The 26,038-nt window shown below is 36.6% G+C and overlaps 1 protein-coding gene across 1 annotated transcript in view; it reads right to left on the reverse strand.

The window, feature by feature from the left end:
- 5-HT2A (5-hydroxytryptamine receptor 2A) overlaps positions 1 to 26,038 on the reverse strand; it is a 136,571-nt gene that overhangs the window by 57,105 nt on the left and 53,428 nt on the right. The gene's annotated exons all lie outside the window — the stretch shown is intronic.

Here is a 26,038-nt window from a genome sequence, read left to right on the forward strand (position 1 = left end):
CAACAAACTCGATTTACCAATTACAAAATTCCTTATGTTGATAACAGAGTAGAAATGTTATTGATATTTGTGCAACAAACTCGATTTACCAATTACAAAATTCCTTATGTTGATAACAGTGTAGAAATATTATTGATGTTTGTGCAACAAACTCGATTTACCAATTACAAAATTCCTTATGTTGATAACAGTGTAGAAATATTATTGATGTTTGTGCAACAAACTCGATTTACCAATTACAAAATTCCTTATGTTTATAACAGAGTAGAAATGTTATTGATATTTGTGCAACAAACTCGATTTACCAATTACAAAATTCCTTATGTTGATAACAGTGTAGAAATATTATTGATGTTTGTGCAACAAACTCGATTTACCAATTACAAAATTCCTTACGTTGTTAATAGAGTAGAAGTGTTACTGATGTTTGTTAACGTACATGTTGTTTTGCATTTAAAAATTACGCAAGCACTTGATACGTTCTTCAATTACACTGTATCGTGGGCTGGAAACGTTTTAAGAAATTTTATCAAAATTTATCAGCGTAAGAATGCTTTCGACACCCACGGCACGCTGGGGTTGCAAACGTGATTCAATTTACTTCATTTCAACAAGCCTTATCACGATGACACCGTCTCCTATGTTCGTGGACGAATGCAGCAAGATTTACGATCTCGGCTAATTCAAGAAACTGCAGTTTTCGTGGACGAGGCTAACACCGTTGCGGTCGCGTAGCTTTTGCGAGTTACACGTGTTCCCATGCTTGAAAAATTCTTTTTTCAAATTTCAAAGATGAAATGGCGCACTTTTGGGAGCCGAGTTCGCTTTAGGATCGTAGTAGTCAATCGGTTAACTCTTTGGGGCATGGTGGGACTATTTGAGTATCACCCTATAACAACAAATTGAATTGAATTATTATTGTTTTCTTATATTTTTATATTATGTGATTTATATTATATTATATTATTATATCAGTTATTATGTTATTAGTTATATTATATTATTATATTATTATTATTTTCTTATATTTTTATATTATGTGATTTATATTATATTATATTATTATATCAGTTATTATGTTATTAGTTATATTATATTATTATATTATTATTATTTTCTTATATTTTTATATTATGTGATTTATATTATATTATTATATCAGTTATTATGTTATTAGTTATATTATATTATTATATTATTATTATTTTCTTATATTTTTATATTATGTGATTTATATTATATTATATTATTATATCAGTTATTATGTTATTAGTTATATTATATTATTATATTATTATTATTTTCTTATATTTTTATATTATGTGATTTATATTATATTATATTATTATATCAGTTATTATGTTATTAGTTATATTATATTATTATATTATTATTATTTTCTTATATTTTTATATTATGTGTTGTATATTATATTATATTATCATATTAGTTTTATATTATATTATATTTACTTGTCAATAAAAATATACCAATTTCGTTTAATTTAAAACTCGATAAAACTTCTGTGCGACACGGGTCTATTTTATTTGTCTGAAATCCAGTGCCCCAAAGAGTTAACAGGTTGCAGATCGCATGGAATTATTAATATTCGTATTGGCGCGGGAGGACCATTCTTCGCGTACCAATTACCAGCTCGTTCAGACTGCAATTGGCCAGATTCGAGGACGATCCGCGTTACCGTCGAGCGCAGCCCATCCATTATACAACATGACAACTGGACCGAGACACGTATTCTCCAGCGAAACCAGTGTGACGCCTGTCTATCGCGTAATTTCACGTTAATGCGGGACAAGTGGCTCGAACTTGATCGCTTAGGAGTGGAACTCGCGGAGAGTTGACGTTTTAATAGAGAGCCCTTCCATTAGACTGAGCCGATCCGGTTATGTTCGGTGACCATTTTCGAGACCGTTTGCCAAACAGTGCATGAATAATATCAATTCAATCGATGACCACCGATGTTTACCGGTCGGGGAGTACGTCGTACCGTTATTAATCCTACTTTCACGATTCAGATAAATCCACTCACACCCTTCATTTACATAGTCTTCGATCCACTTCTTCGACATAAACGTTATCTTTGTGGCAGCTACCTTCGCACTCGCCAGCAGATGCATACCTTTCCGCAGATACCGTTCCGCAGTTTCTGGTCCGTTCCGCTTTGTATATTTTATAATAAATTATAATTTATAAATTTTAATTAAACCTCAACTGTCCCTCCGACATGCCCGCATCTAAAGCAGGGCCCGCTAGAAAGCCTTGCCGATGAGTTCTCTAGCGGGACCCGGACGAAACGCGCTCTCCTCCTCTCTCTACTTTTCGCTACTCTATTCACAATGCCCTCAAAATTGGCATCCCCGACGACTACACACAACTAAAGCCAGCAAAACAGCACGGATCAACGCCAGGAGGACGGATGCAACCGCAGACTAAATAGGCCGGGACTACGTAATCCCTCTCCTAGCGTGGCCATCCCGTCGTTCTGACGGAGACGTCTGATTATCACTCGGGAGCTCGAGATCCCGCATCTATGTACCTACGAGACGTGTATCAGCAGATCGGCGGACAACATGCATCGAAAAAATGCGCACTTCACCTTATAAAAAAATATAATATATATATTATAATATATACAGGATGTTCCAAAAATGTCTCGCAATTCGAAAGTGGCGGATTCCTCGGGTCATTTGAAGCAACTTTTTCCTTTACAAAAATGTTCTCCGAGGCACCATTAACGAGTTATTAATGAAAAACAGTGACCAATGAGAGGCGAGCTCAGCTGGCGCGAGCCGGCCGAGCCAACGGCGCTAGCGGTCGAATTCCAGCTTAGCTGGCGCGAGCCGGCCGAGCCAACGGCGCCAGCGGTCGGCGGTCGAATCCCAGCTCAGCTGGCGCGAGCCGGCCGAGCCAACGGCGCCAGCGGTCGAGGCGGTCGAAGCGTCAGCCGTACTCGATTCTTATCGGTCACTGTTTTTTGTTAATAACTCGTTAACGGTGCCTCGGAGAACATTTTTGTAAAGGAAGAAGTTGCTTCAAATGATCTGAGGAACCCGCCTTGAAGTTTCCTTGCATATACACAGGGATAGCGCCGGAATTCGTGGTACAACCGAGGAGAGAAAAAAGTAAGGAAAGAAATATGGTATAACATGTTTTTATCCCGGGTTTCGTTTCCGAGAAAATCGACTTCGAGGTTTGTTCATATTTCTAAAGGATTTAGAACTTTCTAGAGGAACATTAAGTGTTGCGAACTACGTAGTAAACTACGTGAACGTTGCGAATGTTTGTAAACATTGTCTCGGACGGAGGCAACTGCGGTAGAAGAATAGTCGACAACTAAAACCTTTACAGAGATGAACAAACTTTAAAAGTCGATTTTCTCGAAAGCGGAACCTCGGATAACAAAATTTTATACCAACTGTACATTGTTGTAATAGTGTACGCGAAATTGTTTAAATCTCACAAAATTGTTCTTTATTTTGAAAATAGTGTAATATTAATCTAGAAATGGACACAATAAATGTATAACTTTTTAAAAATTACGTAGACCAGTGTTTTGTTGCAGATTAAATAAATCTGCAAAATTTTTACAATAACTGATTATTCAAATAATTTATAAATTGCCGGTAAATTGTTTTCGATCTGCAGCACTTCCAAAATAAACGATCCAAATGATTTGACTGTCAGAAAATACGAATTCGTATGAAATATTCGCAACTCTGGATACAAATGGTTTCAGATCATTTATTGTGCAATTATTGAAATTATGAATTCGCTCGAATAAATTATTTTACGTACACGTTACAATAAAAAGGGTTAATAGTATTTTCACGTTACTTTTTACGCGAAGCAGCATTTTATAACGAAATAATTTCGCTACAAAAGAAATAATAATTTCGCTATTATAGAAATAATTTCGCTATTATAGAAATAATTTCGGCGAAATAATTTCGCCCGCGTCGCAGTTTCCACTATACAATTCGCAGAAATGAGACTGCGCGCATAAGCTGGCACGGTCTATATTTATTTCTCAGGATCAAATATAGTCGGATTAAGATAATACGCGACGTAAAGAGTGTTAAAGCCGGCTGGAGCATCCCGCGGAATCGCCGCAAAGGAATGTTCTCGAACGATTAAATTAAAAATGAAAATTATGTCGGGACACGGCCGCGCTGTATTTTTTGCAACCGGATGCTCTTGCTCAGCTAAACGAGTCCACCAAAACTCAGGTTAATACGCGCCTGTATATATAAGCCCGCGTTACCAGAATGGCCAGAGAGTGGTTAAAGACAGCCGCACGCTCTGTGCGGTGGAATTAATTAATTAGCTCATTCCAGAAGCTGTCTCTGTAATAGGCACGGACCGCACTCGTGGCGCGGCGGCTTCACTTTTCCTCGAAACGGTCCGGGCGCAATTTTCCAACAAATTTTCGCCGCCGCGAGACGCCGCGTTGCCGGAGGAAATACGCGGAAAACCGACCACCGACGATTCACGTGTTTGATCAGAAACGAATAGGAAAATAGCTTAATCCGAATCCCACGATCTTGTCGGCAGTGCTAATGCGTTCCACCGTTTACACGCTGTTCGCAGTGTTAATTACTTTGTTAAACCAGGACAGAGAAGTTCTCTCGGCGCTTAGGCTAGTAGGCGCCTCCGGTACAGCTGTTCGGCAAGCAGAAAGTGTGTATGAACAAGTTTGCCCCGCGCAGCCAGAGAACCGCACTGTGTCGCGTTGACGACAAAAGGAAATCGCTTGCAACGCACTTGACCAGAAAATCTATTTAGCCGGCCAGATTTGCATCGACTTGGCCTATATGCTAGTCTCGTCGATATTGATTATTCTACTTTTTCAAATATAAATTGCATTCAAGTATTATCGCGTATCTGCTATACCTAATGTAGCAACATTATTTGTGACACATTAATTTTAGCGTAAACTTTGACATTTTGCGTACAGTTTGGCAACACTGTATTTAATAGTTCGTCAATTCTGTTCGCAAGTGCAGGTTATTTTATTATATTTAAGTATATTTAATCTTATTATATTTAAATATTATGTTTAATTTTATTATAGTTAAGTATATTTAATTGTATTATATTTAAATATATTTAATTTTATTATATTTAAATATTATCTTTAATTTTAATATATTTAAATATTATATTTAAATTATCTGTTCTAACAGTAGTTGCTGTGAGTATTACAAAATATTCGAACTAATTCTCTTAATTTTGGTATTCTCATAATAATTTCAATTTAAATTGAAATAATATGTGGTCATTTAATCCTTTGCGCTCGAGTGACGACTCCGAGGCGCCATTAAAAATTGTTATGTCACGTCTCAAAATAATTTTATTAATCAAATTTGTCTGTATTTAAAAAACTGTTGAAAGCGTAGCTGTTGCATGGGTCACTATATTCAATTTCATATGCGTAAAATGCACTTCGAGTGCAAAGGGTTATATGTTAAGCTATCGATTACCGACTTCGCAGTCATGCGTCTAGAAAACATAAATAACCTGACCAATGAATGAACATTTAAGCTCGTTCGTTAAAATGATCATTCGCAAATAGTTATTTAACTGCCTGAATGATATTGTTGCAAAAAGGATGCTTCACTGTGAAACAGTAATATTAGATTTTGCGAGGAATACGCCAAACGACCAACGAATAAGCAACAATTTTTAACGAATGAACAGGAATATTCCAGCGGATTACATCGTACAAACTTATCAAAGTTTCATAAAATGCACCTTAAAATACAAATTATAGATTTCGAGTTGTAACGTGAAACAAATTATAAGCAAATCAAAATGCAATCCCCAAAACATCCGTACATGTGTGATAGAACCATTGCATATATATAAATTTTAACGAGAAAAAGATACGATAAATATTACTTCTCGATAGAATACGGAAAATGTTCATTCGTCGGATAGATCACCTTTTGCTAATCGTTTCATGGCGCTCCTTGCCGTAGTTTCGCAAATTCGGTCGTTTCTGAATTTCCGGTGGCAATCACGCAGGAAATTAATTGACTCGGTGACGGTATGGTTCTGAGTACACGAGGGACTATGGTTTTATTCAGCAAAATATTGGTTCGGCTCCGGTGTACACATATCAGTTCGTTAGAGACCGGACGTGGTCCAGTTCCTCTTATGGAAAGTTTCCCCGTATTACGGTGGTGGCCGTGTTCCACGAAATGAACTGTCGCGGACAGTAAATTAGACCGAACTAACGACACTCACAAGTGCACTTTAATTTTCGTTAATTAACCCAGACTGAACTTGCTTCGGAACAACGCAGAATTCAGCGGCGTCGGTGCTTTGTGACCTTTCTACCTTCGCGCTTTGTCGGTCCTCACTGATTGCGATGTTGAGCTGCTAGGGAAACAAGTTTACCACAATGCGGTCATGCTCGCCATGAACTTTTAGCGGCTTTCGTTCCTTTATCGGACCGTATTGGCTTCGCGTCGATAAAATACTTCCAGCGAGAAGAAAAATTGAAAAATAAAATTTGTTTCATGATTTTCTCTGGTTAAATTATGTATGATTTATCGACATCGATTATCCACCCTATTTATAGAAGTTTAAGAGAAGCTGAAACTCGCGCAACGTGCCGTGTGAACTTACTTATATTATTGTACTCAAGGTCATATCAAGGTCATGGTATTATAAATTGTCGAATTCATTTCGACTTTGACTATTGCGTGACGATAATGATAATATAGATTTCTATTTATACGTTACGATGATTGCTCGTTCAAACTTAATCATGCTTCTTTTTAATCTCATTGGATCTATTAATAGTAAATGAGATATTTTTTTAGAATGTTCAAATTTGATATTGGATAATTCTATATGCAATCAGCAGAATCTGCAGTCGAACAACATGGAGAACTAATTACGCAACAATCGCATGAGATTAGGATATTTTTTAAAAGGCATTAACATTTGTAAAACTAGAATAAACGATTTGAATTTTTTTTAGATGATAGAGGATCTAGTATACTACACAACGACTAAAATATTTTATTAGAATTTTGCTATTATTTGGAATGACAAAATAGAAGACTCTCGTTTTCTAACTATATTATCTGAGCCTATAACGAAAATTTAAAAAAGTGCGTTTTATAGATCTCAAGCTACAAAAGATTATATACAAGATTGTAAAAACTGCAAATTTCAAAAATCGGGGAGAAAACTGCGATTTTTGCGGTCTTGAATTGTTTACAGCTTATACCAAGGTCAACCGATTTGAGTCGAACTTTTAACATGCACTTTTAGCATGCACCGAGATCTACAAAACGCATTTGATAAATTTTCGTTATAGGATCAGATAAAAAACTTAAAAACGAGAGCTTTTTATTTTCTTTTGTCATTCTAAGCAGTAGCAAAATTTAAAAAAAAGCATCCTAGTAGACTGGTCGCTCTATCATCCAAAAAAAATCTGTCTAGTTATAAAACAGTTATTTCATTTTGAAAAGTGCCCGAATATTAACGGGAGTCACTGTACAGTAAATTGCTTGCTGCTCGTTTTCATAGTTACCGATTGTCAATAACTGTAAAAATAATAATCGTACCTCTTCTTCCCAAATTACCCATTCTCGCTTCCAAGCTAAGAGTCAATTAGGGAGAATTTACTGTATGCGGTGCATACAAAATTAAAGATCGATTCCTGGGAGTGTAGAAAGATTTCTATCAGTAAGAAAGTCGGCGCGAATTCATTGGACGAAAGCAATTTATCTACCGGAAGCGTACGGGACCCGAGCTCTCTCTCTCGATGTAAGCTCATCACGCACGCCTCACAGATTCATATTACTGAATCATACGCTTCATAGATAAGAACGGGCAGCGAAACACGTGAAACATGTATAGGAGCCTATTACCGTACAGTTGCTCGCGAACGTGCTAATGTTCTGTCCCCATAAACTGCGCCAGTTTCACGGTACAAAGCGATCCAGGGAAGTTTCGTCGGGCACACACCATAATGACCGTGCGGCTCGTTATAAACCCCGCCGTGAAATTCGGGTCACGGCGCTTCAGTTTCACCTGTAGTGTCGAGTAAATTGCAATTAACCGTGCGAGCGGCCGCGCCAGTCACGTCATATTTACCGTGGAGACGCACAAATGCGTCCCGCCCACGCTGAGACTCGATTTTTCAACTGTGCCCCTCGTCAAACGTGACCGCGAACATGGCTTTCGGTGTCCGATATAGGCTCTGCTTTGCGAATCGCAACGATGCTCTGTTGCTAGCAAATCTCCACAAGTTTGTTCATAAGTTCGCTCATAAATTCATGCGGTTTCAATCTCGTCTTATTCCGCATAATAATTGCCTAATTATCGTATCCTATAATCGTAATTATAGCATACGATTTACGTAGGCGAGTATGGTATACAAGGATGTCCCATAATTATGTAAACACACGGGAATGAGTGATTCCTGAAGTCATTTCAAGCATCTTTTTCCTTAGCGGAAATTCAATCCGCGGCTTCGTTCGCGAGTTATTTGCGAACAAACAGTGACCAATGAGAGGCGAGCGCTCGGCTGGCGCGAGGCGGCGAGCCAAAGCCAACGAGCGGTTTCGCTGATTGGCCCGACCGCCTCGCGCCAGCCGAGCTCGCCTCTCATTGGTCACCGTTTTTCGTTAATAACTCGCGAACGAAGCCGCGGATTGAATTTTCGCTAAGGAAAAAGTTACTTCGAATGATCTCAGGAACCCATCATTTCCCGCTTGTACAATAATTTTGGGACATCCTGTATGTCTCGTACGTTATTCGATGGCTTCAGTTCTCTCCTGTCGTGCGAGCTGTGGTTTCGAAAACCATGGACTGTCAAGTTAACAAGAACAAACATGTCCGCGGTGTTTCGCTGTACGATTAAATCATAAATGTTCGTCCTCGTTTATCCCGACACACCGCGTGTTCTCGAAAAATAGACCGCTTTATTACGAATTTAATCGTGTACAGCAAAACATGTCGGAGGTGTTCATCCTTGTTACACGCTCGTTAACTCGACGGCCGCCGTAATCCCGTCGAGAGTTGAAGCAGCCCATTAATATCGTTAATTTTGTTTAATTCCCTTCAGCCTTGAACCCTGCGAGGTTTTCGCGAGTTGAACCAGCATTGACCGTGTCTCCGCGGAAAAATGGAGCGCGCGACCTTATTCCGACGGTGAAACGCTGAGAATTTATTGTTTCCGCGAGATTCGAGGATCCGCGCGGCGAGGTCCGCCAGAACCTGATAAATGGGGCTGTCGAAAAAAGGAGGAGGGCGCAGGGCGAGAAAGCGAGAGGGAAAGAAAAAGGAAGAAAAAGTGCGAAGAGAGAGAAAGAGAGACTGGTAACGGCGAAAATGGCAGCCACGCGGCTCGCAGTCGAGATATATTTCGTTTTTATAGGTGACTGGCCGATACTACCTGCGGTTCGGTTTTTGTGCTGGTCAAAAATGGAAATTCGCCGGCCGTTTTTTCGGCCAGGAAAAAACGACAGCTTTGCCGGCCAGCGTGTTTCGCGGCCGGAGTTTCCGCCGGAGAGTTCGTTCGTTAGTCCCTACATTTTTCATGCGATTTCGTTACAGATTTCCATAGAGAGTTTACGCAAACTTTCCTGCAGGAGCCCCCGAGACAAGTGACACGATTGCAATCGAATCCACTGTGGAGCCCGGCTCTGTGCTCTGCGAGGATGCAACTTTTTCCCACCGGGAAAGAGCTATCGATCTTTTTGTACCTTATAATGATACTAATTTAGCCTTTGCACTCGCGAGTCTCCTTTTTTTTTTAGAGCACGTAAGAAGAACTGCTGGTAATTACTTTCAATATTGAACGCTTTTTTATCATGAGTTATGAATCGAATACAAATTTTATGGATCATAAAATTATGTATGAATATAATGCGATTTTATGCCGAAAATGTAGGAATAAAATTAAAGTATAGGATAATAAAATTAAAGTAAGGGAATAAAATTAATAGAATGAAAGAGAGAGAGAGAATTTAACGACACGACGTATTTATTTTAACACGTCGTATGACTGACGCGCGAGAGAATGAGTCTTGAGTTTGGAATTAAGACTGAGTCGATAAATATATTCTTCGACAAATTTACTTTTTGAAATAAACGTAAATTACGCCAATTGTCAGTATAGCCGTATTCGCGTTTCTCAGTTTTATTATAACGTTCGTTCGATTAATACAATCGCGGTTACAAAACAAATTACAAAAAGCAATGTTACTTAATATCACAGGTTTTCACTTTCGAGATATTTTCGCTTAAAATTCTGATCGCTAATCATTCGTATTAGCAGCGTTTTAAAATCTACTATATTTTCGAGCCTGCTGAATTTATATTTAAAAATTATATTATTATTATTATTAATTATATAAATATTATTATTATTAAAAAAATTATTATATTATATTTAAAATTTATCTTCTATTAAAAATACGTAAATCCCATATTTTACAGCTGAACTAACCCTTTGCACTCGAAGCCACTTTAACCGCGAATCTAAAACAATTTTTCTGACTTATGTCAAGGTTTTTTTATTTCAAGGTTTCAAGTATTTCCATTTTATATGACAAAGTGTATTTTATGCATATATGAAATCGAGTCTAGCGATTCATGCAATAGTTATACATTTAATAATTTTTTCTAAATTTAAACATTGATAATATAAAAATAACCTTGGAACGTGATAGAACAATTTCAGTGGTGTCTCGGAGCCACTACTTGGGTGCAAAGGGTTAACAAAGGGTTACATAAACGTAAACGTTTTGAAATTACAATACGCAATGTTGTTCCTTACGGAACAATAAAAATGTTATTTATTATTGCTGTTTTCGCGATTTTCCCCGTTACCGTGGTTTCCCATTGGCGCCGCAATCACGAAAAAGCAATTCGGCGAACCAAAAAGCATCGTTCCCCGGCGAAGCCTACGACATAATGAACAGCACTCGCTGCCCCGTGGCACGATACGTCGCGTCGGCCTCATTCGTTCTGACATTTATCGAGGCCCCGACTTCGGAACTTTTCGCCGTTTCTCACTAGTACAAATACCTCGGGGATGCGCATTATTCACCGCGGTGCGTTCCACGTGCTGTCCGAAGTAAATTTTCCGGACTACCTGCGATGCGAGTACACATACCGAATACTCTTTGAATCTAACTCGGATCTCTTGAAATTGTTCTGAAACGACGAGTTTTTCTTGATTAAGATCGGTAAGGAGAAAGAATCCCGTTGGATCGAATACTTTTCTGTCAACTATTGTGTAACTTGTTTATGTTATTAAGTAGGCTTTCGGTCCTCATCGCCGACGAATATATTTTTATTCAAATGTATTGTATTTGTGCGAAATTTGTATACTGTTGCAAATAAATGAGTCGAATTGACTCGGTATCACGCATTTGTGCGATATAAGTCCAACGTATAAATTCAGCTCGTTTAATTGTTGTATATGTATATAAATAATAATAGGGAGATAATATATAGAGATAATAATAGTGTGTAAGTATATAGTATTATATATAGTATAAGTAGTATAAATATAATAAGTATAGTATAATATAGTATAATATAATACTAGTAGTATAGTACTAGATAGTATAATATAAGTATAGTATAATATAGTATAATATAATATTAGTAGTATAGTACTAGACAGTATAATATAATTATAGTATAATATAGTATAATATAATATTAGTAGTATAGTACTAGACAGTATAATATAATTATAGTATAATATAGTATAATATAATATTAGTAGTATAGTACTAGATAGTATAATATAGTATAATATAATATTAGTAGTATAGTACTAGATAGTATAATATAGTATAATATAATACTAGTAGTATAGTACTAGATAGTATAATATAGTATAATATAATACTAGTAGTATAGTGCTAGATAGTATAATATAAGTATTATATATATAGTATATAATGTAATACCAGTAATATAATACTCTCTAGGTAGTATAATAAGAGAGTATAGTATAAGTAGTATATATATATATATATATATATACTACTTTCTAGTCTCTCTTTCTCTATATATATATATATATATATATATAGTATGTAATAGTATAAATATGTAATGTATAGAGATAATAATAGAAAATATTTTTTTTAATGTACGTAACACGCACACGTGTAAGCGACCGAGACCAACAAAACTCGTTGAGTAAATTCTTGTTCTAGGGTCAAATTATTTGTTCGATTTTTCTATTTCATTAGCTCGTTTTAGATAGAACTTTATCACCTATTTTGCGTCGTATGTGTTTCGCAACAAAAAAATAGCGTTTCTCAATTTCTTGTCATTCACGTCAGTGGCAATTTTTGGTAAAATTATTTTAAACGTTATCTAGTAAACTAGTCCCTCTAACAGTTCGAAAGTCGGGTCATTTGCTTGAATTTTGAGATAATTATTCCGTTCGAAAAAAGAGTGTACGAATACTTTCGCGAGGCGTTTCACTGTCTCCATGAAATATAATATTACCATTTTGGTCGTTGAAAATTTATGCAAATTCTGAAACGCGTTCGTATTGTTATGCATTTGTTTACATGGTCCACTGTCATCGAACGCCAACTCAGTAATTGCAGCGAACGAAACGAAGCGTACTGTACAGCGTTTTACTTTTCGCGTTTCACTTCTCGTTTCACTTTCCGCTTGTGACTTTCCGTTTGTTTTTTTCTTTTGTCTTTTCGCTCGACTGTTCGTTTCACCTTTCGTTTCACGCCAATACCTAATTAATCAACTCGAACAATTTTCGTAATGGCAGCTGTGAACGCTGATTCGAAAGCGATTTATATTTTGGTAATTAATAATAAGCAATTTTTATTATAGCGTTATTTTTAAATAAAATAATCATTACTTTGATAAAAAAAGTCGACGTACACTGTCACTATCATCTATCCTCAAATATTCGTAATGGCAGCTGTGAACGCTGATTCGAAAGCGATTTGTATTTTGGTAATTAATAATAAGCAATTTTTATTATAGCGTTATTTTTAAATAAAATAATCGTTACTTTGATAAAAAAAGTCGACGTACACTGTCACTATCATCTATCCTCAAATATTATTTATTAACAAATTATTTGACCTATAATTTTTTGCTATGAGTGTACATTAATGTAACCTATAATATAATGCAGTTCTCGCACACGCTCGATCGTAGAGTACCTATACCTAATTGGTAAAGTGTTACAGTGAGAATATCTTGATCCTAGGAATTGTAGTTGTGTGTGTACATTTCAAAGGAAATGGGAAAAGTACAAAGAAAGAAGACAAAGGAAAGAGAACAAAAAGTATCAAACGATATAACGAAAAGGAAAAGTGTAAGGTTATGACACCCTAAGGAAAACGTGGCGTTAGCCTTGCAAGAAATTCGCGGAGGAAACTCTATAGCACAAATATCTCGGAAATATGATATAACATTCCGGAGTAACACAGTAATCGGAACGTCCACAGGAATTTGATACGTAGTAATCGAAACGTCCGCACTATTTGACATAATATAATCGGAACGTCCACTGTATTTGGCTCGCAGTAATAAACACATAACCGCGATAATACAGGGTGTCCCGAAAATGTCTCGTAAATTTCAATGAAACGCGTGATGTAAAGAAACCATACCTGTGCATATACAGGGTGTCCCGAAAATGTCCCGCAATCCGGAAATGGGAGGTTCATGAGGTCATTTGAAGCAACTTTTTCCTTTGCGAAAATGTTCTCTAAGGCTTCGTTTACGAGTTATTAACGAAAAACACTGGCCAATAAGAGGCGAGCTCGGCTGGCGCGCGGCGGCCCAGCCGAGTGCGCGGAGCCCAGTTCCGCTCATTGACTCGGCCGTCTCGCGCCAAATGATCTCGCCTCTGGTTGGTCACGGTTTTTCGTTAATAACTCGTAAACAAAGCCGCGGATTGCATTTTCGCTAAGGAAAAAGTTGCTTCAAATCACCTCAGGAATCCCCTACTTTCGGATTGCGAGACATTTTTGGGACACCCTGTTTATGCACAGGTATGGTTCCTTTACATCACGCTTTTCAATGAAATTTCTGCTATCAGAGATTCAATATTTTGTGAAAAGTAAATATTCAAGTTAAAGAATAATAGCACGAGCTGTCAATTTATCGGCGTAGAAGGTCTTATTTTCTCTGTCAATGTTCGCCATCATTGAAAACAAGCTTATCCTAGGAAGTTTCACTGTTTCAATGACAATGCTCGGTTTACCCTTTTTCGTTCGAGACGGTGCGCGCACGCGATCAAGTTTGTTTTTTCCGTTCCGGTGGCAAGTGGACCGTGTCAGTCGGTGGACAGGCGGCACGCGCAAATATTGACCTTGATCACTCCACTCGACACGGTCCGTGTTTCCGTGAACCTTGCTCTTTCGTTCGCGTCTCCAGGGTTCCCGGGTTCTCCGTCGTCGCCGGGCGAGCGATTCAAACCACGGATCGCGTTACAAACGTAATCTGAGAGGACGCAGTCTCGAGCGAGTACGCAGCACGGCCCGTAACACAAGCAACCTGTTCCAGCACGTCCTTCGTTCCCGTTTCCACGAATTTCCATGGCCGTGCTCTCACCCGTTTCCTCGGAACCGCAAACACAGCATTCCGACGAGTATTAACCTTCCGTCCCGATCGCGCCTGCAAACCGGGGGGAACGGCGTTTGGATTCTCGTTAAGGAAACGAGGAGAGCTTTGTTTGCCGAGCCACCGGAGCCGCGGAGCTTCCTCGCGACTGACGTAAATTACACTGCAGATTTTTCTCTCCTCGCCGAATTCTTTTTCTACTCGCCTCGTATAAAGTCAACACACAGTTTCTGTTTTTTTCTTTTCTTCTTTTTACTGTTGTTGGATAACAGTCGGGATTGTCACGCTGCGGCGATCGAGTGCGAAGGCGAGATCGGTATCAGAGGTATTGCACAATTTTTGTTACGAAATAATAATGTCGTATTTAGCCAAGAGTTGGATGATCATCGGATCGTTCTGCGAAGCTGCAGATATTAATAGACTCAGCGCCGCGAAGGATATTTGAGGTTATGAAAACGGAACGTTATGTTTTGTTCGTGATTAGTTGATCGCTAATTGCATTTATGATAGCTCTTTAGAATACAAATGCAAAAGTATTAAGCGAACCTGTATTATAAATATAGGTGAAAATGATAAATTTTTAAATAAAGTTAATATTAGTTACCATCTGTAAATGCCAACTCATCGACATACTAGACTGTCGAATACTTTGTACCTTAGCCACTGCCGGAATGCTATATATGTACAGTGTCTCACAAAAGTGTTCGCACACCTCTTATAACGCATTAACCTTTTAAAAATTGGACTAATTGTATCGAATTTTTTTTTAGATGATAGCGGGACAACCAGACGATGGTTAAAATGCTTTGTTACAATTTTGCTATTGCTTGGAATGACAAAAGGAAACAAAAACTCTCGTTTTTTTAACTTTTTTATCTGAGCCTATAACGGAAATTTAAAAAATGCTGCTCGTAGATCTCGATAACTTACACGCATGCTGAAAATTTATCGAAATCTGTTGACGTTGTTTCTTATGGGTTACAATAAATTAAAGATGATATAAATCGCAGTTTTTTCACGATTTTGGCCAAAAACTGGAAGAAATCTGCAGTTTTCTAAATCTTTCAACGTTTGTAGCTCGATTCTGGGTTAACCGATTTCGGTCAAATTTTCAGCACGTAAGTTATTATATTAGATAATATAATATTATATATATTATACATTATATTATATTATATATATTATTATATTACATTTGTAATATAATAATATATAATCATAATAATAATAATAATAATAATAATAATAATAATAATAATAATATATAATATAATAGATATAATAATCATTATCGAGATCTACGAAAGGCATTTTTTAAATTTTTGTTATAGGCTCAGACAAAAAGGTTAGAAAACGAGAGTTTTATATCTTCTTCATCATCCCAAGTAATAGCAAAATTAAAAATAACCACTTTAATAATCGTCTAGTAGACCAGTCCCTCTATCATCTAAAAGAAATTCAAGTCATCTAGGTGAGTTTTAAACAAGTTATTACGTTTCAGAAGGTGTGCGAACACTTTTGTTGGCCACTGTACTTCACTTGTTAGCCACTCTGGGATCCATACGTTTTTACCGTACCGTTGCATCGTTATCCCTTCTTCAGTCTCCTAAGCGTCATTCACGAAAAAGTTACGTGTACAGTGACTCGCAATAAATAAATCCCGTTCGTTCGATTTTACTTCATTTTAACCCTAGAAAGATAACCATATGACAACGTACGTAAAAGATAACCATACGCTTCAGAGGCGCATGCTTTTCTAAGGCGTCAATTTTATACTAACAATGGATATTTATTTAAGTTAATCTAGTCATTTTAAAGGTTTGGCATTATTGTAAAAATAAAATGCATTTATATTATATTTTTTTATATTTTAAGTAATTTTAAACTTAAATCACTAGACCTCTATGAAAAATTAACAAAAATCAACAGTCTTTCGCAGGCGCCTCTGCGACGTAGGTTATCTTTCTCGGGTTAAAACGCGTCGTACGCGTTCTCACTGCCGCCGAATCAAACATCGTTTCGCTTTCACTTCAAACACGAGTTTGAAAACTGCTACGATATCGATCTCGGCACTGAAGCGGTTTCCGAAGAAATTTTTGTTCGCGAGAACTGTCGCGAAGAACCTGAACACGCAACTATTATATCAGGCTGATCCATAAGTTCGCGCGAAGTTTTTTCACAATTGTTCTTCGCGATTCGGTCGTGGATTTTGTGCATTTGTAATAAGAACGTGGACATGGAATTTACGATTATAGAAAGATTCTAAAAATGATATCAATGTGTTAATCAGAATTTATTAAAATCATTGGAGACAACAAAATTGGCGCAAAAAATGTTCACTTTGCATTAAAAATCCACGCTCTATTTATACTTGTTCCAATCAGGATGTTTATGTAATAATTTTGGGACAGTTATTATATTTTCAGGAACTGAACTGACACATTTTTTTTCGAAGTTTCTGCTTCTCCTCGTTTATTTCTAATACGTTATTGTACCGTTTCAACGTTTTAGAACAAAATAACGCAGAACGGTTCTTTCGTTCCACATTTCTATTAGGGTAATTATTCTACGTTTATTGTAAAGTTCAATATTCGGTTGTTCGTTCGAAATGCATTGATAGAAGTGGAAACGTTACCAATCATGGTTTCATATTGGTTTGTTCGGATCGTCGCAGCTCATCCAGAATTCGTTACCTTCGAACTGGAGATACGTGGTGTAAAACAAACCCACACGATTTCAAGGATTAAGGTAAGAACCTAATACGGGCTCGCTCACAGCTGTGTCCTCGAGTCCGTGTGGGTTTATGATGCTCGCATTTCTGCTAGGATGTACGAAGGATTCCAAATACTCCATTGCTAAATTAGTTTCGGAGCTCGCTTGGCAATAAATGGGGAACAATGAACAAAAAATATCAAGACACTGGAAATCTGAATGTATTTTATTGCATGTAGAAATGGTTTTTACGTACTTTATCAAATTTTATCGTACATATTATTAATTTTGTACACCATGGTAGCGAATTTTAATAATAAACAGCTTTTCGTTAATTGCCATTGCGATAAATACCGAGGAAAACGAAGTACTATCCAATTTACGCGAAGTTAATTGGAATAATTACTTGTACACGTTCATTATGAATCTAATAGCAATTATTTGTTAAGCAAAATAAAATTTGGAAAGATTTTGATTATATAATTAATTACGTAATAATTATTATATTATATAATTAATATATCATTAATTAAATAATTAATTAATACATTATATGATTAATATATTATTAATTAATTAATAATATAATATAATTTAGAAGACTACGATTTAAAATCATAAAGATTATACAACAGTTTAATATATTTTTAATATAATTATACATATTTTAATATAATAACTTTCAGTTGAGAAATTATTTACCAATTTCCATTCATTGATGCTTCATTTTCATTTTCTGCAGTTTAAAATGTTTTTCAATATTCCCAATTCTTCCAAACATTTTTGCACGGTATTATTCGGTTAAACTGTTCGATTAAAGCACTTCAACTCAAGTGCTTTTTTTGTTGTTTCTGAATCTCTCTAAATACCAATTGGTTAGCCAAACGATGAGGAATTTCACGTTGCAACAAATTGTTCGTTATCGTTGTTATATCACTTAAAGTCCAACGGATACAAAGACAGTGGGGTACACAAAGCGCAGCGAACACAGCGCAAAATAAGTGCAGAAGAATAAAACTAAATAATATGATATTTTAAAAGCATCGACGCGTCCCCTTTGTGTCTCCGATGGATCTCGTACAGAGAAATTTCTCCGCGAGACCTTTACACAATGCGTCCGCCTTTGCCACAGTCAGATCTTCCGGTCGCTTTCACGGAGAGAGCCCCCTTTGTACACATTTTTCAATGGTGAATCGTCTCGAACGTAAATCGTTCATCAGCACTTCAAGTCCTCGAGGTATTAGGTCTTCGATCGGCTACCGCCACGATGTTTTTCGGGTTCATTTTTCCTGTACCTTATCTATCGATACTTATCCGGCTTTGTCGACCGGATTAAACCCGATTACCAGTCGATGAATGTTGCAGATCGAGACGCTGCTCGATGCTCTAATCCACTTCAATCGGTAGTCTCCCCGCGGGTTATGATTGCGCCCTGCCGAGCCTGCTCCTCTTTTAAAAGAGCGCCTTTAATCAACGTGAATCTGTTCCACGTTATCGCGCGATAGACTCCTCGAGCGCCTTTGACGAACAATGCGAGCCGGCGATAACAACTCGTGGAACACGGGCGCAGTATAACCGGTGTGTGTCTCAGAGGATCGCTTGAGTCGATGTTATGTTTTCGTGAAAACCGAAATACTCGAATGGAACTCCGTTTAGTGTATACGCCCATTGCTTATTCATTCTACATTCCCCGGAGGACGTCTCAAAGGAGCTTCGAGTCCTCGAAACCTCCACAGGATTCTGCAATTTAATTTGCGCCAACCTTTACGGGCGACGTGTCCATTAAAATTTGTTTATTTATTTGACCGGTTTGCTGCGACGCCTCCTTTTCAGAGCGCACGAGAATCGAGCGACGACGAGTAGAGTAATGTCTCTCTAATTGACGCTCAGATTGTCCAGAGAAATGGACAATTTGGGAAGAGGAGATACGATTATTCGAGCCTTGCGGCTCGTTTTAGTAGTTACCGATTGGCAACAATTATAAAAATGAGCGAAGGAAGGCTCGAATAATCGTATCTCCTCTTCCTAAATTGCCCATTTTTATTTATAAGCTGAGGGTCAATTAGAGAGAATTGATCATATTCTGCAGATTTTCTATAATTCTCGACACTCCAAATATATTATATAAATTAACTTCAAGAAATCTAGTTAGCTGTAACATCTGATCGCTGCATTTGTAATTTGTTATTAGTTTACATTGTCAAATGAATTCTGTTATTTACAGTTACGTTCGAGAAATTGACATATATAACCTTAATAATTTTATCCTCACTCTTTCGTCTTCCGTTTAGGATCTACATGAGCAATGCATGCAAGGTGTTTCATCTATCTTATAATATTCGCATGTGTGTGTATGTGTCTCGTGACGGATTAAATTGATCGTGGACTAAGTGGAGGTAAATATTTTAAATACGATTTTTATGAAACACATTTTCTCGAACCGATTGTTGATTCACTATCCAGAAATAAATCGGGAAGAAAGAGTAATATTTTTTTTTTTGGTCACGGCTTCGTTCTTCAGAAAAATTTCTCTAAAAATCCAGCGGATTATAATCAGATCCCTGTTTCAGTGTCAGCAGATTCCAATTTCAGCCGCTCATTTGTCGAATCGATTGACTCCGCGGAGCAAAAAGTAGAGCAAAGCAATAAAATGGCATATCATTTTCAAATTTTCGTGGAAATGTAAAATCAAATAAATATTAGAAAATGCGTTATTACTAGACTAAAAAGTTCTATCCGACTCTTATTTGCTGGAATTGATGCAGAAAATTTGTATTATGCAATTTCGTTAATATGACAGCACTAACGACTTATATAAAAAGCATAAGATTGTTTTAAAAAAATCGTTACTGTTATTACAATTTTTGTCATGACCAAGAGAGTCAATCGACACAATTCTTTGTTATTATGTGATTTCTAAGCAATATTAACGATAGAAAATAATATATGTATATATGTAATAATATAATATAATGTAATATAATATAATATAATATATAATATAATATAATATAATATAATATAATATAATATAATATAATATAATATAATATAATATAATATAATATAATATAATATAATATAATATAATATAATATAATATAATATAATATAATATAATATAATATAATATAATATAATATAATATAATATAATATAATATAATATAATATAATATAATATAATATAATATAATATAATATAATATAATATAATATAATATAGTATAGTATAGTATAGTATAATATAGTATAGTATAGTATAGTATAGTATAATATAATATAATATAATATAATATAATATAATATAATATAATATAATATAATATAATATAATATAATATAATATAATATAATATAATATAATATATTTTAACTATGGAAAATAATCAACAACAAAAGTTTTAAAACTTTCAATGGCACGCGCATTAATCGAATTTTCGAACCGAATTTTCTCAAGAAGAAGGCTCGAGACCGAAAAATGTTATTCGTTTTTGTCGTCCTATTTTTATAGGCGGATTCGCTGCTCAGCCGACCGTGCCATAATTTCGAAGACTCCCAGCATTTCTCGGCAGGCCAGTAAAACGGTTGTGCAATCGAATATCTCGGTTCGATTGCATCGAGACGAAAAGAAAGACGATAACGAGCGAAACAAATATTGATTTATCGCGTCGCACGCGGCGTTCTCCATCGGGGATGTTTTGCCGGTGGAACTGCTGGCTTATGCCGGTTCTCCACGATAATTGAAAGCGAATTAAACGGGCCGCGATACTCGAGCACTTCCGCGGCCAGAAAATCCGCTAAGTTCGCGGACGCGCCGGATTTCACCGGCGAAGTTTCCCAGCCAGTTTCTCGGGTTATCGGGTTTGTCGCTTTATAACACCGCTTCCGGCCGGCGAAGTTCGTCTCACGGGCCGAGCTATCAAACTTTCGGGCGATTCGCAGCCGAGAAAAATGTTCAAAACGCTGGCCAGGCCTCTTCCGCGGAGGCATCTCTGTTCGACCGGCTGGAATCGGCAGAGTCCTGGCCGAGTTTATTCGAGCTGAGTGCGCTCCCCGCGTCCAAAGCCGGCGCAATTACCCCTGAACTCGTCTCAAGTTTCCCCCAGTCTCGAAATTTGAATTCTGGACATCCTCCGGGAAACTCGAACCACCCGAAGTCGAACGTTTCTGAAAATTAACCCGGGCGAAGGCTAACGAAGACTGTCGAAACGAAGACTAACAATACGATGGCGTTCGTTAGTCCACCTAAGTTTGCCATTCTTCGTTTGCGAAGCGCCCTTTGCGAACAAATATTCTAACCAGCTTCCTTAGAACTTCCTTCGCCGAATATATCTCATCGATGACACAGTAATTTCTCCCGGAAATGCTCCCTGACCGGTACACCGAATATATTAGCGCAAGAATTCGTTCTTAGATCTGGTTAAATGCTTCAGCTTTAATGGGGTGGCGAGTTAAGTCGTTCTGCGAGATTACCATCACCTCTTAGAAACTTTTCATCTTCTTCGTAATCTGATAAATAACTCGCTTAATTGTGCCGTATTGTATTTCCGTTGCATTGTAAATCCCTAGTCTCAGTTTCGCTTGTTTCTCGTCGTATCTTCGTAGCTACAGTAATTTCTCCCAGAAATGCTAAATTTCGGGTTGCTACGAATTTCCCCGTGCTAGTTCTACGCCCATGTAATTTATTACTGCGTCGACGTTAACACTTAGCCAACCGAATGGTGAGATCTCCCCGTTTTAAATTCAGTCGACTGATGACCGAATGGGGAAATCTTCCACATCTAATTTCTAAAAATTAAAAATGATTGCTCCATTTTATTAAGATTTGCAAGAGGTACGAATGCTGAAGAAGTAATTGATGCTATATAAGTTTGCTTCGTAATTTTTGTTTAATTGAATGAAATATTTTAATTTTATGAAATTTTCGAGGTTTCTGGCGCGGTCGTGGAAGTGTTAAGGATCGACGGAGTCGGTCGAGCGTGTGACGCGGCGCGCGACGCGAATTTCCGGAAGACAACACAAAATGGTCTGTTTGGGTGTGAGTCAGGTAAGAAAAACCGCGGAGCTACAAGGTACATGGTAGGTACTAGGTACGTGACCGTCGAATTGTGGCACGTGGCCTCTGAATTGCCTTCGAATTGCCTTCGAATCGTGTCACGTAGCCTCCGAATTGCCTTCGAAACGTGACACGTATTCTCCGAATTGCCTTTGAATAGTGTCACGTGGCCTCCGAATTGCCTTCGAATCGTGGCACGTGGCCTCCAAATTGCCTTCAAATCGTGGCACGTTGCCTCCGAATTGCCTTCGAATCGTGGCACGTATCCTCCGAATTGCCTTCGAATCGTGTCATGTGGCCTCCGAATTGCCTTCAAATCGTGGCAAAAAATTAGAAATAAAAAAAATAGGTCATCATTTATATTCTAACATCACTATGTATTCATATTAATGTATACCGGCATACTGCCGCTGCCTTTTATCTGCAAACAAGTGTTATTGTAACATTTGCCGTAAGCAACATATAAATTGAATAAATAACTCATAAATGTATCTGTACGATATGAATAATCGTTAATTAAAAAATTGGTGATCCGTTATTTCGACGGGTTCCGTAAATCTAGTGTTAATAACACACTTGTTTCACCAAATATATTTACTAAACAGAAATTGATTCTTTCATAATAATTCTAAGATTACAAACGTTACATAATTCTTCTAAATATTACGAATAAAAGTACAACATTTCTTGTAAATTGTCCACGTTTCTCCAGAGTCAGTACTCATGGGAGAAAGGGGGCTCGACATAAATCAGTTCAGGTGGGATTTTTATTAGCACGTGCGAATCGTGTTCCTCGGAACGAACCTTGAAACGCTTTCAGCCGGCACGGCGTTAGCCCCGATAGGCGGAAAATTTTGCGGTCAACCGGATCGGCACGTTGTCGCGAAACTTGCCAAATCCTGGTAATTACTTCAATTTCACCGACCGATAGCTCCTCCTTTGTTCCCGCAGAATTGGCGTTCATCCAAACCGCTGCTGGCGTCTGCAGGATACCATCGTTCGTCGGCAGAAGAAACGTGAAAATGCCGCAAACCGATACGGTTTTGAGACTGCTGCGTGCTTTATGCAAATCCAGACAGTGTAAACAATCCTATCCGGGAGGATTTCGCGCAGCTACGCCTGAAAACGCGCGCAGGATTCGACTCGACTGATATTCGCATCTACGACTCCGACTTTTTGATCAGGCTTCGCAAGTAAATTGTAGAGCATCAAATTTTGGAGCTAGTAGTTAACCCCTTCACGATTAAGGGAAACATTTTTCCCCATTTTAAAATTGGCAATTTTACAATTTTAAGATTGTCGTATTTAATTATTGGTTATTCTTGGTACAAAATGCCATTTTCCAGCACACGATATGAAAAAAGCGGAAAAAATGAAAAGATGTGCCAATTGTGCTAAACGCCGCGTTGCATAATATATGTACTACGCGCAATGTTCATCTTTGCTTCACAACCAAAAGAAATTGCTTCGCAGAATATCATAATTAGCACGTTATTTTGTATAGTAATTTTATTTCATAATTTCATATTTATTTATTATATTATATATTATTTATATGTTATTTATTTCATAATATTATTTTAGTTAACATTTTGTTATAATAAACCAATAAATAAAAGGCATTGCATAATAAGCCTAACCATAATTTGTATCATCTTTACAATCCATTGGGAAAAATATTTTCCATAAAATTACAAAAAAAAACTACACATTGTAATATATTTTTCTTATGATTTTTATTGAAATATAAACTAAAATAAATATAAACTAAATAAATAATTTACTAAAATAAACAGTTACATACTAATATTTACTCGTAGCAACCTTATGGTGCTGTAAGGGTTAACACAGACGATTAATAAGTTTTGAGATATTTAGCATCGAATTTGCATACTCATCTGCCTCCAAAGAATTGGAGACAGAGTAGCATTAGCTTCAATATTTGATGCTTCACTGCTGTGCATAGCTTGATCAAACAGTCAGAGTTACACACAGGGAACCGGTCCTTTGTGAGTTTCGTTTGCCCACGCACACGATACTGCTATGATGCATTTTTTTTTTTTTCGTTTCGATATCTCCAAACGGGGAACGGTGTCAGTCGCTTTCTGGTGGACGCGCGACGCGCCCGTCTCGTCAATCGAATTTTCGCGTTTTTACATTCGCAAAATATCCGATATTGAAACGTCGATATCCTTCTGTTCGTTATGCCAGCGGAAATTCTCCGGCTTCGATTACGTCAAAAATGTTATCCATTTATTTGTCGACTAATTATGACAGCGTCGCGTGAAAAAGAGAGACTGAACCATAGGAATGAAAAAGAGAGACTGAACCATAGGATTAGTCGTGTTTTGTCCGTGCTCTTTATCTCTTTGCATTGAATGAAATTGTTTTGAGAAAATAATACTATTTTAGGAAATAATGGACCGATTATTATTTTTATTATTATTATATAATAATTATTATCAATATATTGATAATAATAATAATTATTATTATATAATTATTGTTATCAATATATTGATAATTATTTTTATTATTATTATATAATTATTATTACCAATATATTGATAATTATTTTTATTATTATTATATAATTATTATTATCAATATATTGATGATGATAACAATAATAATAATAATAATTATTATTATTATTATTATCATCATCATCAATGATTTTTGCATAGTTAATATAATATGGGCACTAATTAATATAGGTACTTCATTTCTGCGATTAATTCGTTTCTGTATGACACCTTTTTTTAGAGCTAACTATAAATATTCTTCAATATTTATGGCACTGTCATTATAAATACAGGGTGGCCCGGAATTCGTAGTACAACCGAGCAATGGGTGATTCCACGTGAAAAAATAAAAAGCCAATTTCGTATAACATTTTTGTATCCGTTGCTCCGTTTTCGAGAAAATCGTCTTTAAAGTTTGTTCATCTTTCTAAAGGATTTAGTTGTCGTCTATTTTTCTACCGCGACTGCCTCCGTCCGAGACAGTGTTTACAAACATTCATTGTTGCGAACTACTTATGCACTTAGTAGAAACGGAATGTTTCCATCAGTGTCAATGTTTGTAAACACTATCTCGGACGGAGGCAACTGAAGTAGAAGACGAATAGACGACAACTGAATTCTTTGGAAAGATGAACAAACTTTAAATGTTGTACCAAATTTGTTTCTTATTTTGTTCACGTAGAATCACCCCCTGCTCGATAGTACTACAAATTCCGGTCCACTCTGTATATACGTTATCAACAAAAATACGTTTTCTATTAAGCAAATAGCTATTGTATTTGTTTACACTTTTAGAAGTTCGATTATGTGGCTCCCATTACAATACTAATATATATGAGAGTTTATCAATCTATAGGTTTGCTCTAATTTTCCCTTTGCCATGTAATAATAGCTAAAGCTAGTAAAGTAATTAAACATTACCTAATAATTCGACTATATTAGACACTTTTTCTATCATCGAAATAACTTGCATTACATAAAATTGGCAGCTTTACGTTTCCCCATAAACAAAATAGACACGTGTTTATAATAAACTTCCCACGTAAAAGATACTGTTAAATGTGCCTAATTTCATGTATCAGCTAATCCCACAAGTAATATTCGATTTCTTCTTTATTTCCCAGTGTAGAAGT

This window comes from Megalopta genalis, chromosome 8 (genome assembly GCF_051020955.1).
Source record: "Megalopta genalis isolate 19385.01 chromosome 8, iyMegGena1_principal, whole genome shotgun sequence".
Classification (NCBI taxonomy): domain Eukaryota; kingdom Metazoa; phylum Arthropoda; class Insecta; order Hymenoptera; family Halictidae; genus Megalopta; species Megalopta genalis.